This window comes from Zosterops lateralis (assembly GCF_965231275.1).
Source record: "Zosterops lateralis genome assembly, chromosome: 9".
Lineage (NCBI taxonomy): Eukaryota > Metazoa > Chordata > Aves > Passeriformes > Zosteropidae > Zosterops > Zosterops lateralis.
The window spans coordinates 15,168,440-15,185,138 of NC_139769.1; positions in this window are offsets into that span (position 1 = coordinate 15,168,440).

A 16,699-nucleotide genomic window follows, 5' to 3' on the forward strand; every position below is an offset into this window, starting at 1 on the left:
TGATGAGTTCAAATGACTCTCTGCAAGTGTGTGGTAGCTGCAGCTGTTGAAAGCGCTCCGGCAGTTTCTGATCTGCACATGAATTTGGAGGTTTTTTACAAGTGCTGCATCGGCAGTTTTTCTGCAGAATGAAATCTTCACTATTGCTAGTATCAGCTGGAGAGACGGGTGGAACTTGTTATCTTCCTTGCAAAACCTACCTTTTCACAGGGAAGAGATCGTTTTTCATGGTTGTACAATCTGTTAATGGGGTAGATTGAGGAAAAGATTGGGAAGAACCGGTCTGTTTCTGTCTTTGTCTCTGACTTACTGTTTGACCTTAGTAAAGTCTCTTAGTCATTCTAGAAACCTGGTTTCTCTATCTGTAAAAAAAAAAAGCAATAATGGCTATATCGAAAGAGACAGTCATCAATATCTAGAAGGCTGTAAAATTTCAGGTGAAAATGTTATGTATTGTCACACAACACATCTGTTCTGCTTTCTCAGAGACCTGTAAAAATCTGGTTTTTGCTGCTAAGAGAATTTTTTCCATATTGCTCAATGATAATTTTAATATATTTTTCTGCCTCTCAGTTACATCTCAAATATTTGTGTCTGTACAATTTTCATGGTCTCGTATCTTGTCTCTAGCTGTATAAAATGTATGTTGTCAGCTTAAGGGGTATGTTTCTTCTTTCAGCTTCTTTGTAACAACCAGAAATAGTTTTAACCTGATGAAGCATTTCTGTGTTGTCGGCATGATGTGGTATGGTATTGAATCCTTGTTCCTTTGCAGCAAACCTTCCTGTGCATCATGTTTACCTTTTGATAACATTTCTAACAAGAAACCACACCTTGCACTGTTGGGTCCGGTGTGACTTTGCATATGAAAATATGCAAAAATAAATTACACTCTCATGTAGCTTAGAGAGAAAGAAATATAATCAATTTGTTTCTGCTGTCTTTTCTTCAAGGCAGAAAACCTGTGTGTGTGTGTTTTCTAGACAAGCGTTAGTTGTCCTATGATCTGGGACCTGGCAGCAGGGATTCCTGTGCCTGTGCAAAGTTATTTGGATTTCAGCATGACTCCAGCAAGAGACCCCAGCATAGAGGACTACCCCCTTTCAGAAGGCAGTGAGCTTGGGTCCTCAGCAAAGCCTGGATTTGAGGCACTCTGAACTACAGTTATGGACAGAACCAGAGCAATAATAGCCAAAGTCAGTTACTTTAACAGAGACAACAAGGAAACTCTCCACCAAAAGTAGGTTTCCTAGATGTTGATAGCAGATGGCTCTCCCATCGCATCCCATGGATGGAGGATGTCCTGACATTCCACTCCCAGTGTAACTTGTTCTCACATCACAGAACTTCTCATTTTTTATTTTTAATAAGTGTGATTTGATAAGCTGAGATAAACATGCTTTTAAATTAATTTCAGGCATAAATTACTAATTGTGTTGTTCAGATTCTTAGAGATGGTTAATATAATCTTGTTTTTCCTTTGACACCTAAGCAAAAATCTGACAGATTTCATTCTTCTCATAGTAGAGAGAGGAATGTAACTATAACCAGAGGTGACCAGTATGACCCTATCTGAATGTGCCTTGCAATCTCTGCTTTTGTATGATGAATTGGTGTTCCAGCAGCATTTTGCTTCTCTATGCTGTATCCATATCCATTGCCTTTATTTTGTTTTTTCCCAGCTTTACCTTGACTTTCTTTTTGAAGCCAAAGACATCTGACATTGGTAGTCATGTTTTTAAGATTACCTGCTCAGGAACATCTCCTCAGAGAAGTCTATTTTCACTATTTTGCGCATCTGAAACAACAGCTTGGGACTGATGAATTGTTGCCCGGACAAGAGTGTGAAGAGAATTGGTTTAGACTAGTACTGGAGAAGGGAGCTGTTTGTGAATGGACTCAGATGCATGGAGGTCTGAGAATGATAAATCCAAGGCTTCATCCTTCTGGGTCAATGGTCTTTGGGACAAGACAGAGAGGAGACAGGAGCTGAGGAGACACTGCTGTCTTGGAGTCTGTGTTTCAGGTCACAGTCTTGTCAGGTCAACAAAAGTCACACAATGTGAATGGTGCCAAAGCAGACTTAGTGGTTGTGAATGAATATTTATCCTCTGTCTTTTTTATTACAAACTTCGTTTTGCATTCTGACAGAGTTGTCATTACACATTACCTTTTCTGAAGACCTACTAGGAAAAAAACCCCAATGTGCTTTGTTTTGTAGCACCCTAGGCAATGAGCCAAAATGTAGGTTTGAGGCAACCTTTGTGTCACCCTCTTCTTGGAACTTTCTTCCAGATCTTCTGTGTTGTACTGGATCCAGCCCATGCCAGCTGAGCTGTGGTGACCCTAGATATTGTCCTGAGATATGTTTTGGGGCTGCTGTCTGGGCTTTGGTGCTATTTGCAGCAGCTCTTGAATATCTTCAACTGATCATCAGTTGGAGGTTATGGATGGTGCCTGACCCCTGACTTGTGTTTCGTACCCTTGTTTTAGACCCTGGTGCTGACTGGTGGGCCAGACTGCCTTTCCCCATTCCCTTCAGCTTACAGATAGTTCTTTGGCATGCCTCCAAACCTAATGCAGTATAGAGAGAAAGGTCTTCAGGTTTCCAGAGTGTGTATACACATGTGGTCAAAGCCCCAGCTCATTAAATTAGTATGTGCAGTAGAGACCAGCTACTGATTTATGTTTTCATCTACGCAAGGTAAATTGGATTGAAACTTCACACTGTTTAAAAAGGAGAGCTGAGATTCTTGCTTACCTTTGAGTTCTAAATTAGCAGGCACATGACTAAGCTTCATGGACCTGAAGAAGCCATAATATGATGCCTATACTGTTGATTTCACTGGAACCTTTTGTATCAGAAACCACATGTACACAGCCTCACATTGTGAAACAAGATTAATTTAGCTGTTGGCAAATTATGTGCTGTATAAGAACTTTCTGTGAATGACTTGGATTGCAAATTCTACTGCTGAATTTTTACAATGCGAAGTACCAGTAACATGAACTACTGGTTTCAGCTGAACTTTTCAGAAATGCGAATGACAGCTGGCCAAAATAAGGAGATAAATAGTGGAAGACTAAACAACATAAGGCCTACTGAGTCAGATATTAAGGGCCTCAATATAAGTGATAATATAGAAGATAGATATAAAGTTAATGGCAAATGTTTTAGAGCTTCGGACCCCCTAAAAATACAAAAGGGGTGGCCTCTCAACAAAATGTGTATTCGTGATTCTCAGATATAATTATAGGGAGCAACACAGACTACTGAGAATATTTCCATGTTTCAGTTTAATATGTTATTCTAATGTTTCTAAAATCTTTCCACTTTTAGAACCAAAATTCTCTCTTTGAATTGTTGTAGCAATAGCTGAAGTGAAACAAACTTCCCATGATCCACCTACCTTGGAGAACAGAACCACTCTGGATAATAGAAGTAAATTATTGGTATGGAAACTCAGTTTTTGGTGTGCTTCCTAGCTCTACCAATTCACTTGATGCAAGTGTTCCTAACTCATATCAGTGAGAGGTAGATTTTTTCCTCTCTGTGCTGCTGATGGTAACTTTTTCTGTGAGTTTTATTCAGCCTTAAGATTGTATTGGTTCCGTCTTCATGTTGATGTGTTCACCTAGATCAAACAAATATCTTCACCAGTTCATTTAGACATCCTTTACTAGCTGAAAGCCACACCACATTTTGCTGCTTGCCCTGGTCCCTCCCCATATCTCTGCCATCAGAAGCAAGCCTTCCCTAATGCACTACAAGTAATGCCAGCCTGGTTAGCTCATATCCATGTTCATCACCAGGTGAAATTACTCTGGCTGCCTTAACTTAAACAGATTAGGTGATTTGTGATCCCTTTTGCTAATGGAGCAGTATGCTGGGGTTTTGGAAGACAGCAATAAGCACTAGAAACAGAGCTGTCATCTGCCAGAGGAGCTTTCCTGTAGTCTCAGGTTTTCACAGCACTCCCATCCTTGAACCCAGTCTTGCACCCCTCAACTTCCATGTTTTTTCTACATATGTTGCCTTTATTTTTACTTTAGCTGCCAGAACTAAAGATATATTTTGACATTTTAAATGAGTCTTCTCTGTTCAGCTTGCTCTGCCTGTCTTTATTAATTAAACTTGGATCTTCATATTAGGCTCCTTCAGTTCATCTCTTCCAGTTTCAGCTCTTACTTTCCATTTGCCTTCATTATACTTTGCCATCCTTGAACTGCACTGAACTCTTCCTCATTTCACATCTTCCCATACAATATTCAGATCTGCTATTCCTCTGTCTAATTTTACCATGGCTGATGTGAAAATCATCTTTGCTAGAGAAGCAGCAGTGAGGAGACAGACCTTTCTTCTCTTTGCCACATTCGTTCTCACTCTTACATAAAATCCCAGCTGAAAAAGGGCATTCTCTTCTGTGATCATAACTTCACATTTCTCTTTTTCCTGCTACTCTTCCCTTTGGAATACATTTTAATACATCCTCATCCATGGAAACTATACTGTTTATGTTTGCAATTTTTCAAATGTGCTTGGAGTTGGTGTTTTTCAGATGAACGGTGTATTAAGATTTAATCTGAGCCTAGTCAGATAATATTGACCTGCAATGAAAAAGCTGTATGAATGAGATAGCAGCAGACAGCTAAAAGTGCTGAATGCCAATTGCTGACTGAAAAATGATACCCAGAATTTGGTAGTGGAGAGTGGATGGGACATTTATGAATGGAAAAGCTTTCTGAATGCTCAAATATTGTGATTTTTTTTAAGTTTCTCTGGTTTTTTCCAACGTTTGCCAAAATTTGCCTATGCTTGTAGGTGGTATAGCTGCAAGCTTCCAGGAGCTGCTTATCCCTCTGCAGGCTACCACATCCTGATGTCAACTCTGGGGCCTCTCTGTTTTGCCACAGTAGACTTCCCCAAAATTAAAACAAAGAACTGAATCTAAAACTATAGATTCCTGATGCATCTCTGTGTGCCCATTTCAGCTATATTTCCCACTGTTCACTGTTAGCAGTCATCGGGAAACGCGTATTTTGGTTCAAAAATCAGGATCTCCTGAAACAAATCCCTAGGTGTTACAGTATTGCCACATTGTGTTAGGGCCACAAACTGTGAGTTGGCCCTTGCCCAAAGCAGCTTTTAATCCAGGTCATGTATGTGAAAGATAGGCAAGGGAAGCTGATGATGCAGATATCTGAGTTGCCTGCATTAAATGTGGTGAATGATTGTAGTAAATACATTCTAAACCTTTTTCTTCAGTTTTTCACAAATTCCAAATGTGGATGCTGCTCTAAATGAAAAGAAACAATTAAAATGCCTCTCTGAATGCATTTGAAATGAAATAAGTCACTGTAATTTCCCTGGGCAAGCCAGTTCTTTGGAGGGGGCAAAAGTTGCAAATGGAAAAACAAACAAACAAATGAGTGAGTAACTGGGATGTGCTGGCAGAGAATCAGAAATAAGCCTGGTAGAAGGGGGAGGGAAAGGCTCTTGTCTGCCCTGGGACAATTTGCAGAAACCAAAATGTGGGAGAGAGTTGAAATGAACAGAAGAAAAAAAAATCCACTGCCTTTTTTTTTTTTTTTATCCAGATATTAAGGTTACCAGGACCCATGATGCTGCTATGAAAGAGGACTGACTTCAAGGCCTTTGAAAAAGTAAACAGAAATTTCAAATTTTGTTGTTCACGTTTTTTCTTTACAGGGGTCCTTTAGCCACACAACTAAGAGGTGAGTCCCTTAGTTGCAACTGTAAAGGGCAAGACTGAATGATGGTGCCAGATGCCCCAAGTTAACAGTGAGTGAGAAAAGCCTGACTGCCAGCTGCCTTTCTTGCCTTCCAAATCTTGGACCAGCGAGAAATCAGGACCTGGTTTAGGTCAGTGTGCAGGTACAGAGCATGCTTCACCTCCCGTGAACTGGGGATGGGGAAGTGAAGGGAAGAGTGCTGCAGAGCTGCTGATTGTCTGCTCTCTGAAGACTTCCTGTTAGGGAGAATCCTCAGTTGTCCATTTAGGGTAGTATTAGAGCTGCTCAGCACTGCTGAGGCATGCAGAGGAGCTGCAGATGGGGCTGAGAGTACCGCTTGATACTTCTCTGTTCAGCCACCAGTTACAGCATTATCAAATGCTCACTAGAGGTGAGTATCAAGACTGCTAGAATGGCTGAAGGCAAAGCAGGAGGTCTGCTTTTAATGAAAAGGTAGCTTATGCACATCATTTTTCTTATCATAATGATAAAATGGATATGAAACAGTTACACTCCAGACCCTTACTTTTTTTTAGTGCTATTTAGTTTTTTCAGAACATTGAAAACAAAACAAGCAAAAAGAGGGGAGGGGAAAAAAACGGAAAAAGAAAACTCCCTTCAGACAACAATCACCTTTTGAGTTAAATTCTCATGCTTGGTCTTAGCCCAGAGGGATTTGTCTTGAGTGAAGTTCGAAGAAAATCCTTTCAGCAGTTTCTGAGTTACTTAAATGTAACCATGGAGGTTTGGATTCAGATGCATTTTTTACTTATATAACTCAAAAATAGCTTTGCTTTAAAACTTTTAAATTAACCCTCCTTAACTTTTCAACTTGTCACCTATCCTACCGTATGGCTTATAAAATTTTAAAGCTAATAGTATAACAAACTCAAATAATGATACTGCAGATGTTCAAATGAATCTTGGGAGAAATAAGTTATAGGAGTTACAGTGGGTTGTTACAGAAGAAAGAGCGGCTGCATGCCTTAAACCATTTGTTCTTTCTGGTCTGAAAAAGGCTCAATTTTTTCTACTATTAAGAAGCATAAGCGTTTCTTGGGTGTAGATTTTAATACTTGGTTACACATACAAAATGAAGCATGTAAGTCCTATTCCTTTTTTACCTCCTTATAGCCCTGATTTAGATTTGTCAAAATATTCTCTTAAATTTTTCTGCCCTCTTTGTAACACAGTCCCAATCAACAGGACACTTAAATGTCTCCTAAATATTTATGGACTTCAAAGTCACTGAAATGCTCTGTGATTCTCTTACTGTTATTATTTTATTGCCAGAAGATTGAGGCAATGAGAGGTGAAGTGTCTTGGTAAGTAATGTTTTTTTCCATTTTCTTTGTCCAATCCTCCTGTTGCTCTCTGATGTTTTTTCCTCTGTCTTCTTTCCAACATTTCTGCCTCACTTACTAGTCTCATTCTCACAGTCTCCTATCTATTTTTCAACCATCTTTCTCCATTTATTCTTCTCCAACAATTGCACTGAAGAGAGCCTGTGACAGAAATTATTTTTACTTTGGCAGCAGCTTTTTACTTTTATCTTTTCCCTGAATGTCTGGGATGGGTCCAGGCAGCTCTCCCCACTTTCATCATCTCTCTTCACATCCCTCGTGACCCTGAGCTCTAGTCAACAATCTGATGTCTGCCATGAGAGCACCTCCCATGATCCAAAGCCACAATCAGACTAAGGTGTTGTAACACTGTGTGTTGCTTTATCTACTTACCACTCTTGCTCTGCTGCTTTCTAGGAACTGCACACCTGTGCCAGGTTTTTCTCACAGAATAATAATGACAGCACTGTTGCCTTTTGCACGTCTCTCCTCCTTGCTCCTGTGCCCATCTTCTCCTGAGCTTTGTGGTTCAGTCTCCTGGCTGGTGCAGTTTAGCCAGGGTATGGGAGACTGGTATTTAGGCTCTGCCTGAGGCAATTTGAACTTGAATCTCTTGCACCCTACCCAAGAGATTATCAACTCTTCTGTGAGCAGGGTGACCTGAGTCCTTTCTTCAAGTGGGAAAGCTTGAGCTTGACTTTTCAGTCTTGTAGTGGAGACACTCACCTGGGTGGGGAAAGCACTACTGCCAGGGCCTGCCCCAGTCAACACTTAAAACCAAGTATGGAGGTATTCCCTGGAAGACAGCAGCAAACCCCAGGTTTCTTGCTCTCAGTAGTGCTTTGAGAGCAAGCACACAGAACAATCAATTTAATCCATTTAATTATTCCATACAAGCTGGAACAGCTCCAACAGGATGGACTGGAGAAAGACTCTGCTCAACGAGACAGTTTTAGAACTGTGCTGATCTCACTTGGCTGCCGTGGGTCAGCTCCCTCATAGCCCAGAGCAGCCACAGAGCTGCCTCAGCACCACTGACTTGATATGGGACTGGGTAGTGAGGACATGTGTGGAGACTGGAGGGGAGGGCAGTGTGCTCGTGAACACACTCTCTTATCCATGGTGGCAGATCTGTAGTTGTAGCTGAAACAAACACCTGCCAGTGCTGCCTCAGTTACCATTCTGTACAGGAGTGGAAGCAAAAATGTGGTGGAGAGAAAAGAATTCTATTAAAAGACAGGGCAGCATGCTGGAGCACTACATGGCAAATTGCTTTTAAAGGTGGAAATACAATAAAAATAGACTAAAGAGTCTTAAAATACAAAATCAATGCCAAAACAGAGAAAGCCAGAATGACTTCCAGATCTCAGCTATAGGCACTTGTCCCCCAACACAAGCCAGATACTGTCAGTGTGTGGGAGACATCCAGGAATTTTCTCTCCTGCAAAAATATTAGGGACATTATATGTTTTAACTGTAATGGAAAACTAGAGCTGTAGTGCTCAGTTCCAAAGAAGAACACTAACCATTGGAAGTGATGTGGTAACAGAGGGAGTGTGTGTGTGTGTGTGTGTGGCTGCTCCTTTTCTCCTCGGGATTCTATAGCTTCCTTCATTCTTCGCTTCTCTCATATTACAGAAAGAAGGTAATTTTTCCTGGCCATTTACTAAAGCTCATTAAAGACTGAAGAGAACAAACAATGCTATTCCTTAGAGACTACCATTCAAAGTCATTCTACAATTCTCTGTTCTAATACTTGAGACAAATTAATTATTCCTTAGTGAAAAGTGTATAATTCCTATTCTTCATTTTTGGGGTGGGGAGTGGGGAATAATAATAGGAAGTTTATATCTGAGTCAAAAGCTGTCTGAGCTGAAGGGAAATGAGAAAAAATGTGTGTTCCAAGAAGAGTAAAAGCAATTATTCTAATAATAATTCTAGGGATATTAATGTCTTTTTAAAGTAGATTGCTTTCAAATAAACACCAAAGTTGAAGGCATAGGAAAGGCTGGTTTATTTATTAATCATTCCAAAAGTGCATTTTTCTAAATGAACAAGTGCATGAGCAACTTCGCTGGCACATATTAAATTTAGTTAAACGGCAACTTGTAAATATCTAAAAACTTCTGTAACCAGAGACTAATTTGTTTAACGTGTTGAAAATGTTCTGTGGATGTGAGGAGCTACATATTAAACTTCAAAGCAAAATGCTCCAGAGATTACACCATCTTAAAGACTGCATATTGGAAAGGCCTTTATACATTAAACATAAAGGACTTTTAATTCTCTTCTATTTTGAATACTTGTCAATCTGTGTGACTCATGCTTAAGATTGTAAACTGTCATTTTAAGGTGTGATGTCCAAGTTGAGACCTGGACCATGATTTGCAAGGGGCTGGCTTTTCTCTTTCATCTCTATTAATTAATCCTGTTTCAGTTTGCCCAGCGTACACTTCTGTTGACATCACCTTTTCCATATACTTTAAAGAGTCCCCAGAGAGATCTACTGCAGAACAAAAACTGGACAGAGAATACATTTGGAAACCATTTTATTTCTCAATTACCAACCAAAACGTATGGAAAAGATTTACACTCTATCTGATTTACACAATAATTATACTTTGAAAGCTTAGAAATAAATGGCTTGATCCCTGAAATCATTAGTTACTATACCAAATGTAATTGGTGTAAACTAATGAGTTTACTGGATGGCTGACCCTTAATTACTGATTATAGTTAAACTCTAGCCAATCAAAATTTCGTTTACTTACAAAAGTACAGTGTAGTATTAACAAGCATTACATTTCCAAGCAAGCAGCTTTATGATTAGTTGTAGCACACAACTCAAGCCTGTTCAGGGCTATCAAAAGCAGCTTTTTAATAACAGTGCACTAAGCAACCATCATTCTCTTACCTCAGCTTCTATCAGACAAACAGAAAGAAACCACATAATTAATCATCTCATGCAATAGAAATAAAGCATCTGGGCCAGATCCAGGTGGGATATACATAGCTGCCTTAGTTCAAAGAGCTGCAAGAGGCTGGGGATCTGCCTTATGATAGGATAACTGACATGGGGAATTCTGGCTCTCTTGGGGGACCAGTATGGGGTATGGAAATGAAATACTGATTGATTATGCGCAGTCCCATGTGATGTCGAGAAACCTATCAACAAAATAGGTTTAACAATTCCTTGAATTGAGGAGGATTTCTTGGGCAGGTTCAGTATGTGGTGATAGGACATTTGATTACTGTACTAGCAATCCCAAAAATCTAGAAGTCATGACTCCTCATTATTTATTAGATCAAATGGAGAATATTTTTTTAATAGAATACTAAATGGGAACAAATTATTTTCATTTGTCTCTGGTTGATCTTTAAGAAATCATGTTTTGTTTAACCTAGAGGACTCAAAATTCCTACTAAAAAAGTTGAAAGCAGATTTGTATTTTGACCACGATTCCAGAGTTGGGACTTTAACAAGTACACCAAATATTTTAATAAAATTGTAAGACTTTGCAATGCTTATAGCCACATCCTTAAAGGTACTTAGGTAAATTACTCCAATGATTTAAGGATGTGGAAATTCTGCACCTCCTAGATCATTCCTGTGAATCCTAAACTTCAGATAGGAGATTGATACCAGAAGACACAAGCAGAAGATCAGGTGCTATGGAGATTTAGTTGGAAGAGTATGTATTTGCTGGAGCTCTGCACTGTGTGCTCTGCAGATGACCAAACAGACCTCACAGATGCAAGGGTTAATTCTGTCACCATTGCAGCTCTCTCTGTTTTTCTCTATGATGTTCTCTCCTGGGCTCACCCTTCATAAGGGGCTAGGCTCAACAGAGGAACAACCTTACCTAATGGCCCCTTGGAACAAGTACTGTAACACTGGCCCACTTGTTAGTATAAACATTTTCTTAAAACTCAAAAATTGAAGAATTAATTAGTTCTCAGAATATCTGCACATGGGTTAAAGTGAAATTTTTGTATTTACTGAACTCCTGTTTGTGAGATATGTCTGAGGTCAAGAAAAGGTTAAAGTTGTTTACTGCCTTCAAGCTCTGGTCTTAGAAGTTAATTCAGAACTGTGCTTTGAGCAGCTACAGAGAGTAAGTCCTTGCAGCAGTGAATTGCTGGTTTGATGTCAAGGTCCGTGGGCCTTAATCATAAAATTAGTTTGTTTCTTAAGGAAACCCTAGCAGGGACTTTATGGTTATATAAAGTCATTATACTGTTTTACAACACAACTTTAAAGATGCTTCGAAATGATCAGAGTTTGTGGGAAGGGATCATGTTTTTTATTATTTGTGGAATATCCTCAAGCTGTCATAGCTACAGCACTGCCACTTGGAATAGCTGCTCCACAGTTCAAAAGCAAAGACAAAGGATTTGTTGAAGCCTAAGTCAGGCAATTAGGGAATATCTGTCCAGAGAAAGCTCATTGAATTGAATGGATCCCATGTACATCCTGACAACCGACTCCGGTTTTGTAGGAACTGTATTTGGAGCAATCAAGGTGTTTTATTACAATTCCACAAGAGCAGATAGAGGCCCTATGAAGCTCTACAAGCTCTGCTTTTCACAGTTCTCTGTTAGAGAATTCAGGGGTAAGCAATTTTGAAAGTCATGGAAAAGGAAGAAGGCATATTTTCTAGAACTTTGAGATCCTGTGAATGCAAAGACAGAGGAAACCCTAGACTACACAAAAACTTTCCTGTCCTCCCTCTGCACAGCAGTGCTGGTAAGAACAATGCTGCCATTTCTGTTCTGCTAACACTGAGACAACACCCTCCAATGCAGAAGGGAGACAAGGAACCATTGATTTAGGAGGAGGGGAACACACTATAGACAGGTTCATTCTCTCCAGCCTGCCATCCCTGCAGCATGGAGGAAAGGGGGACCTTCTGGAATGTTCTGCTGGAACAAGCACCGAAGGGCCCTGCTTTTCTCCTTTTCTGTGAACCCTGCATAAATGTTTCTGTGAAAGAAAGCATCAAGCCCCATCTTGTTCATGGAAATACAACATATTTTAAAGCCGTAGTTAATGGATAAACTGTTTTCTGATTGGATGAACCACACAATAAATCTCTTCCCGAGCCAAGTGCAATGCAGCTTATTCAGTTACAGTGAAATGAGCCACTGTCACTTTGCTGCACTTGCATACATCAGGCAAAATGCTTCCATCTTCATCAGTCTCTTAGTGAAATAGAAATAAAACAATTTTAACAGAATGGTGTCACTGGATCTGTGGCACCTGCTTTAAAAATAAATCTCTTAGCTTTGTCTTCACTATTACTTTCAATAAATGTCCTAGCATTGCCACAGCATTCATCTAGCAGCAGGAAACCATTATCCTATGACAACAATCTATTCCATTAACATTAGCTCTTAATTGTAAGATTGTTTATAAGACAGCAAGAGCTACTGAATCACAGTAGAATGATAAAAAGAGTTATGGTCATGGAGTATAGTAGTCCCTCCAGTTATGAAAAACCTAAGAGTAGAGAGCTATATTTTTGTATGAAAAATAATGTAATATTCTTGCGCAATACAATGTTTTTAAATAATGGATTACATCAGGAAGGTAACTATTAAAGAGTTAATGTTAAAAACTGTTACTGAGAAACTCCTTTGATAAATGGTATGGCTGAAAAACTAAATAGAAAGCTTAGAAACTCTCCCTCTTGCTTTTAGCAATGCTGCACCGAGCCAAACAGAGAAATCATAATAACAGAAACACATTTGTCTGGCAGAGTGAACAGAAGAAATGTTGCAGAATTGAGATATGAAGAACCTCACAGCAGAATAGAAGGAAGAACTGTCATTCTGATTGTTTGTCATTATTGTTTCATGTCCAGTTAAGTGAACTTAAAATGACTGTTGTGTCATAACTGTTGGCATCTATGTAAATTTCAAATCAAATATGATTGAGGCATTTCTGCCAGACACAAGTCACCAGGCTGCTCTTCCTCTTCATTTTTGTAACCCTCCATTTACTCATGCCATTGATGGTAGCCCTTAAATTAAAAAGACAACTTCAACAGGGGATCTTTGTGATGTGTGTGTTTCAGTGCTCAGCCTGTACCTCGCTTTCTCTCAGCTTTTTGAAACAACGCCTCATGTCAAATTTCCAGAAACAGTCACCACAAACATCGAGATGGATTAACTAAAACTGTGCCTTTCCATGAATGATGTATCACACAACAACACCTGATGAAGTTCTAGGGTGAGAACTACAACCCCTGAAGATCTACAGAGAAAACAGCTCGAGCTAATGTTCCTCCATTGGTTTACTACAGCTCAAGCCAGGTACCACAGAGATCTTCTCTCTGGATAGGTGCAAAATAGGTGGAAAACATTGGTCATGGACCTTTCTGTACATTACAGCATTGCTCCGAGATCATGGGAACTTCATAGAGATATCAGACATACTCCTCCATTGCAATGAGCTACATGTAAATAATTCATTTCCTGGATACACTCAGACAGATATTCTAATTACACAAGATTTGCTACTGGACACACATCTTTGAAAATAATTTCAATGCAATTATAAAGATATTTTGTGTGGACAACACCATGAAAAAATATTAAACATGCTATTCATTCACTCAGGAATAATATACTAATTTTTTCTGCATACTTGAAGTTACTTGGCTAATTAATTAGATAATACAGGCTAGAGTTAAGTTTTCATTTTTCATTGCAAGACATTACATAAGAGATAGTGTTATAAACATGTACCTCTGCATTAGGTAAGTGCATTTTGCTCAGCTGATTAAGTCAGATTTTTATTTTTGTAATTTCTTTCCAGTTGATCATTTTTGTACTGTAAATTTAAAGTAGTTCAGTGGCTACTTTTGTGTATAATTTGGGCCTTCCAAACAGCACCAAATTTTGCTGTCATGCCCTCCCATTTGCTAAGATGACTACTGAATAGAGGCAACATGTTAATGCCAGTTCTATAAAAGTATCTGTGAAGAAATCTTTTTTTACCCCAAAGGGTAAGTTCTATATGAGTTTATTAGGTATTCATCAACCTGTTAAAGATGGAGACATATGAATCATAAAAATATTAATATTTGAGACAAAATATCACTACATTTATGTAATCACAAGAATCAATTATCAGTATATGTTTAAGAGTAGCAAATTAACATTAACTGTTTGCTTAAAAAATGCCTATAGACTGTGGAATGTAAAGCCCTCTTTCAAAATTCACATAGCATTTCCAATTTTTTTTAATGTAATGAACTTGTTATTACATACACATATTCGAGAGGCATTTCTAGAGTTTTAATTTTAAACAAAAATTATATATAATTTCAAAGTCTGATAGCTTTGCCTGTAGTCACAGAACCCACTTGCAGGACTTGCTGCTACTGATGGCTTGTGGTAATATATCAATTTCTCCTGACAGAAATGTGCACAGGACAAATTGGTGAACAGAATTTCAGCCATTTGACATCATTACAAATAGAGCCTTAGCTCTTCCAAAAGTGGACTTTATTGTTAATATAAATATGAAATTACTGACATTTATATTATTTGGCTCCTGTCCTAAGTTATGGATACAGTGATGATAAAAGGGTCTTGCAAGCCCTTACCTAAGCAAACTGTACTTACTAATTGCCTCCCATGGTTCTGGGTTCCTGTAAATAAAGTTACTCATATATTTATAAGCAAGTCAAAATCTATACACATATTTCTAGACAAAACTTATCTTACTCTTTTGGGCAAACAGTACTGTCTACTGCTTAGAAAAGAAAAAGAAAAGAGTGAAGCCATCCAGGATTCTTTCCACCTTCTGCCAGGATGTGACTGCCATATCACTGGGTATCTGACTTAAATACTTAATCCAGTCACATTTTTAAATTGATTGAGGCCTGAACCAGAAGATCCTATGTCAGTAAGAGGATGCATTACTTTAAAGTAAGGAATGGCTGTTGATTATTCATCATGTCAACCATGTTTCTGGAGAGACTGGACTCAGAGGGTTTGAAGTTTGTTTGTTTAAAAGGTACAGCTGGCAAGACACGTGCATTAGCAAAGTGCTGCATGGAAGATCTCAGCACAGCAGCCTCAACATTTCTTCCTAAAGAGAACAGGAAAAGAAAGTCCCCTAGGTATGCACCACTCAGGGAGAGAACCAGAGGTCCCATTGGAATGCAGTATTTAGGGAGAGAACCGAGACTCCTTTTCTGAACAGAGAGAGAACTGATGAATTCTGGACTACCTGGTATCTTAGGGGCACATCTAGGTTTAAGAATGATTTGGATCCCAGGCTGTAACATTTTCCAGACATTCAGATTGCAACTACTAAGCCAGCAATTTTATGCTTTCCCTTCCCTGACTCCAACAGTACCGCAATATAAGCAGCCAGATTTTCTTCTGCATTGTGTTTTTTATCCATTCAGCCAAAATTAACAGTCTTCTAGGATAAAGTATGCCAAGTGAATTTAAATCTTGTGGACTCAAATCGACCTAAAGTTGATGGATACATTCATGCCTACTGCTGAAATCTACCAATTACACAGAACTATGTTAACTTACCATAGAAACATCTCATCTAATAGCACAGATGATGTTGAACTAACTAATTACATTATGGCACATAGACAATGAAAAACATAACGAAGATGACAGCACAGCAACAGCAGATGCTGCACAAAAGAAAAATTAGAAAAATATTGCTCTGCAAAATGCTCTCAGTTAAGGTTTCCTCTGTTAAAATTAATCACAAAAATTAGTGATGATCAGATTTCAGAAAAAGATATGAACATTGTAATGCTATTTGGAAGACATCATTAAGCCATTTAAAACTCTGCTCCTTGAGAAGGTAATTCCTGTTTTTTGTATCACTCTCATTTTTAAGACTAGTAAACATTTTAGTGCCTATGGCAGAGTTTCTTGGTAGAATATCTTTTCCAATAAGGAGAGGTCCTAATGGCTCTCCCAGAGTCTGAATTTGGTAGCTTCCAGCCATTACAGGCTTGGATAATTAGACAATGTAGATTTTATTTTAGCTTGGCATTTGCTCTGTTCTTGTGCTCTTAACTGTCAGAGAGCTAAAATATCAGTGACTGTTGATTATCTGTAGCATGCCTTGTTGCTTTATATATTTTAAATTGTACCAGATCCTACATAACAAATCTAAAACTGCTGAATATGTTTAAATGTAATATGTACATGGAGATTAGATCCAGATGATGTATTTCATAGACCTATGCTAAAAAATATTTTGACCATAACACTGGTCCTCTCCCCTTTCCCTGTGGAAGCTTTGCATGAGTCCCAAGAACGCTTTAAGCAGACTCTGAATGTATCCCAGTCTATGGAGAAACACAGAAATAGAATTTTCTCCCGTGTTTAAATAATACCTGTGGTGCCATTCAAATGTTGATATTTTATTTCTAATATATTTACAAGCAAAATGTATCTTCGCTATCCTACGTTTTCCCAAGCACATTCCTCCCAGGTAGACAATTTCCCTTTCCATTCTGAATGGTTGCTGGGCACAGGGCTCCGTGCCCAGCCGGGCCAGGGCTGCAGGAGACCCACAGGTGGCGTTGTGGTTAAAGCGCACCTGGGCTGCG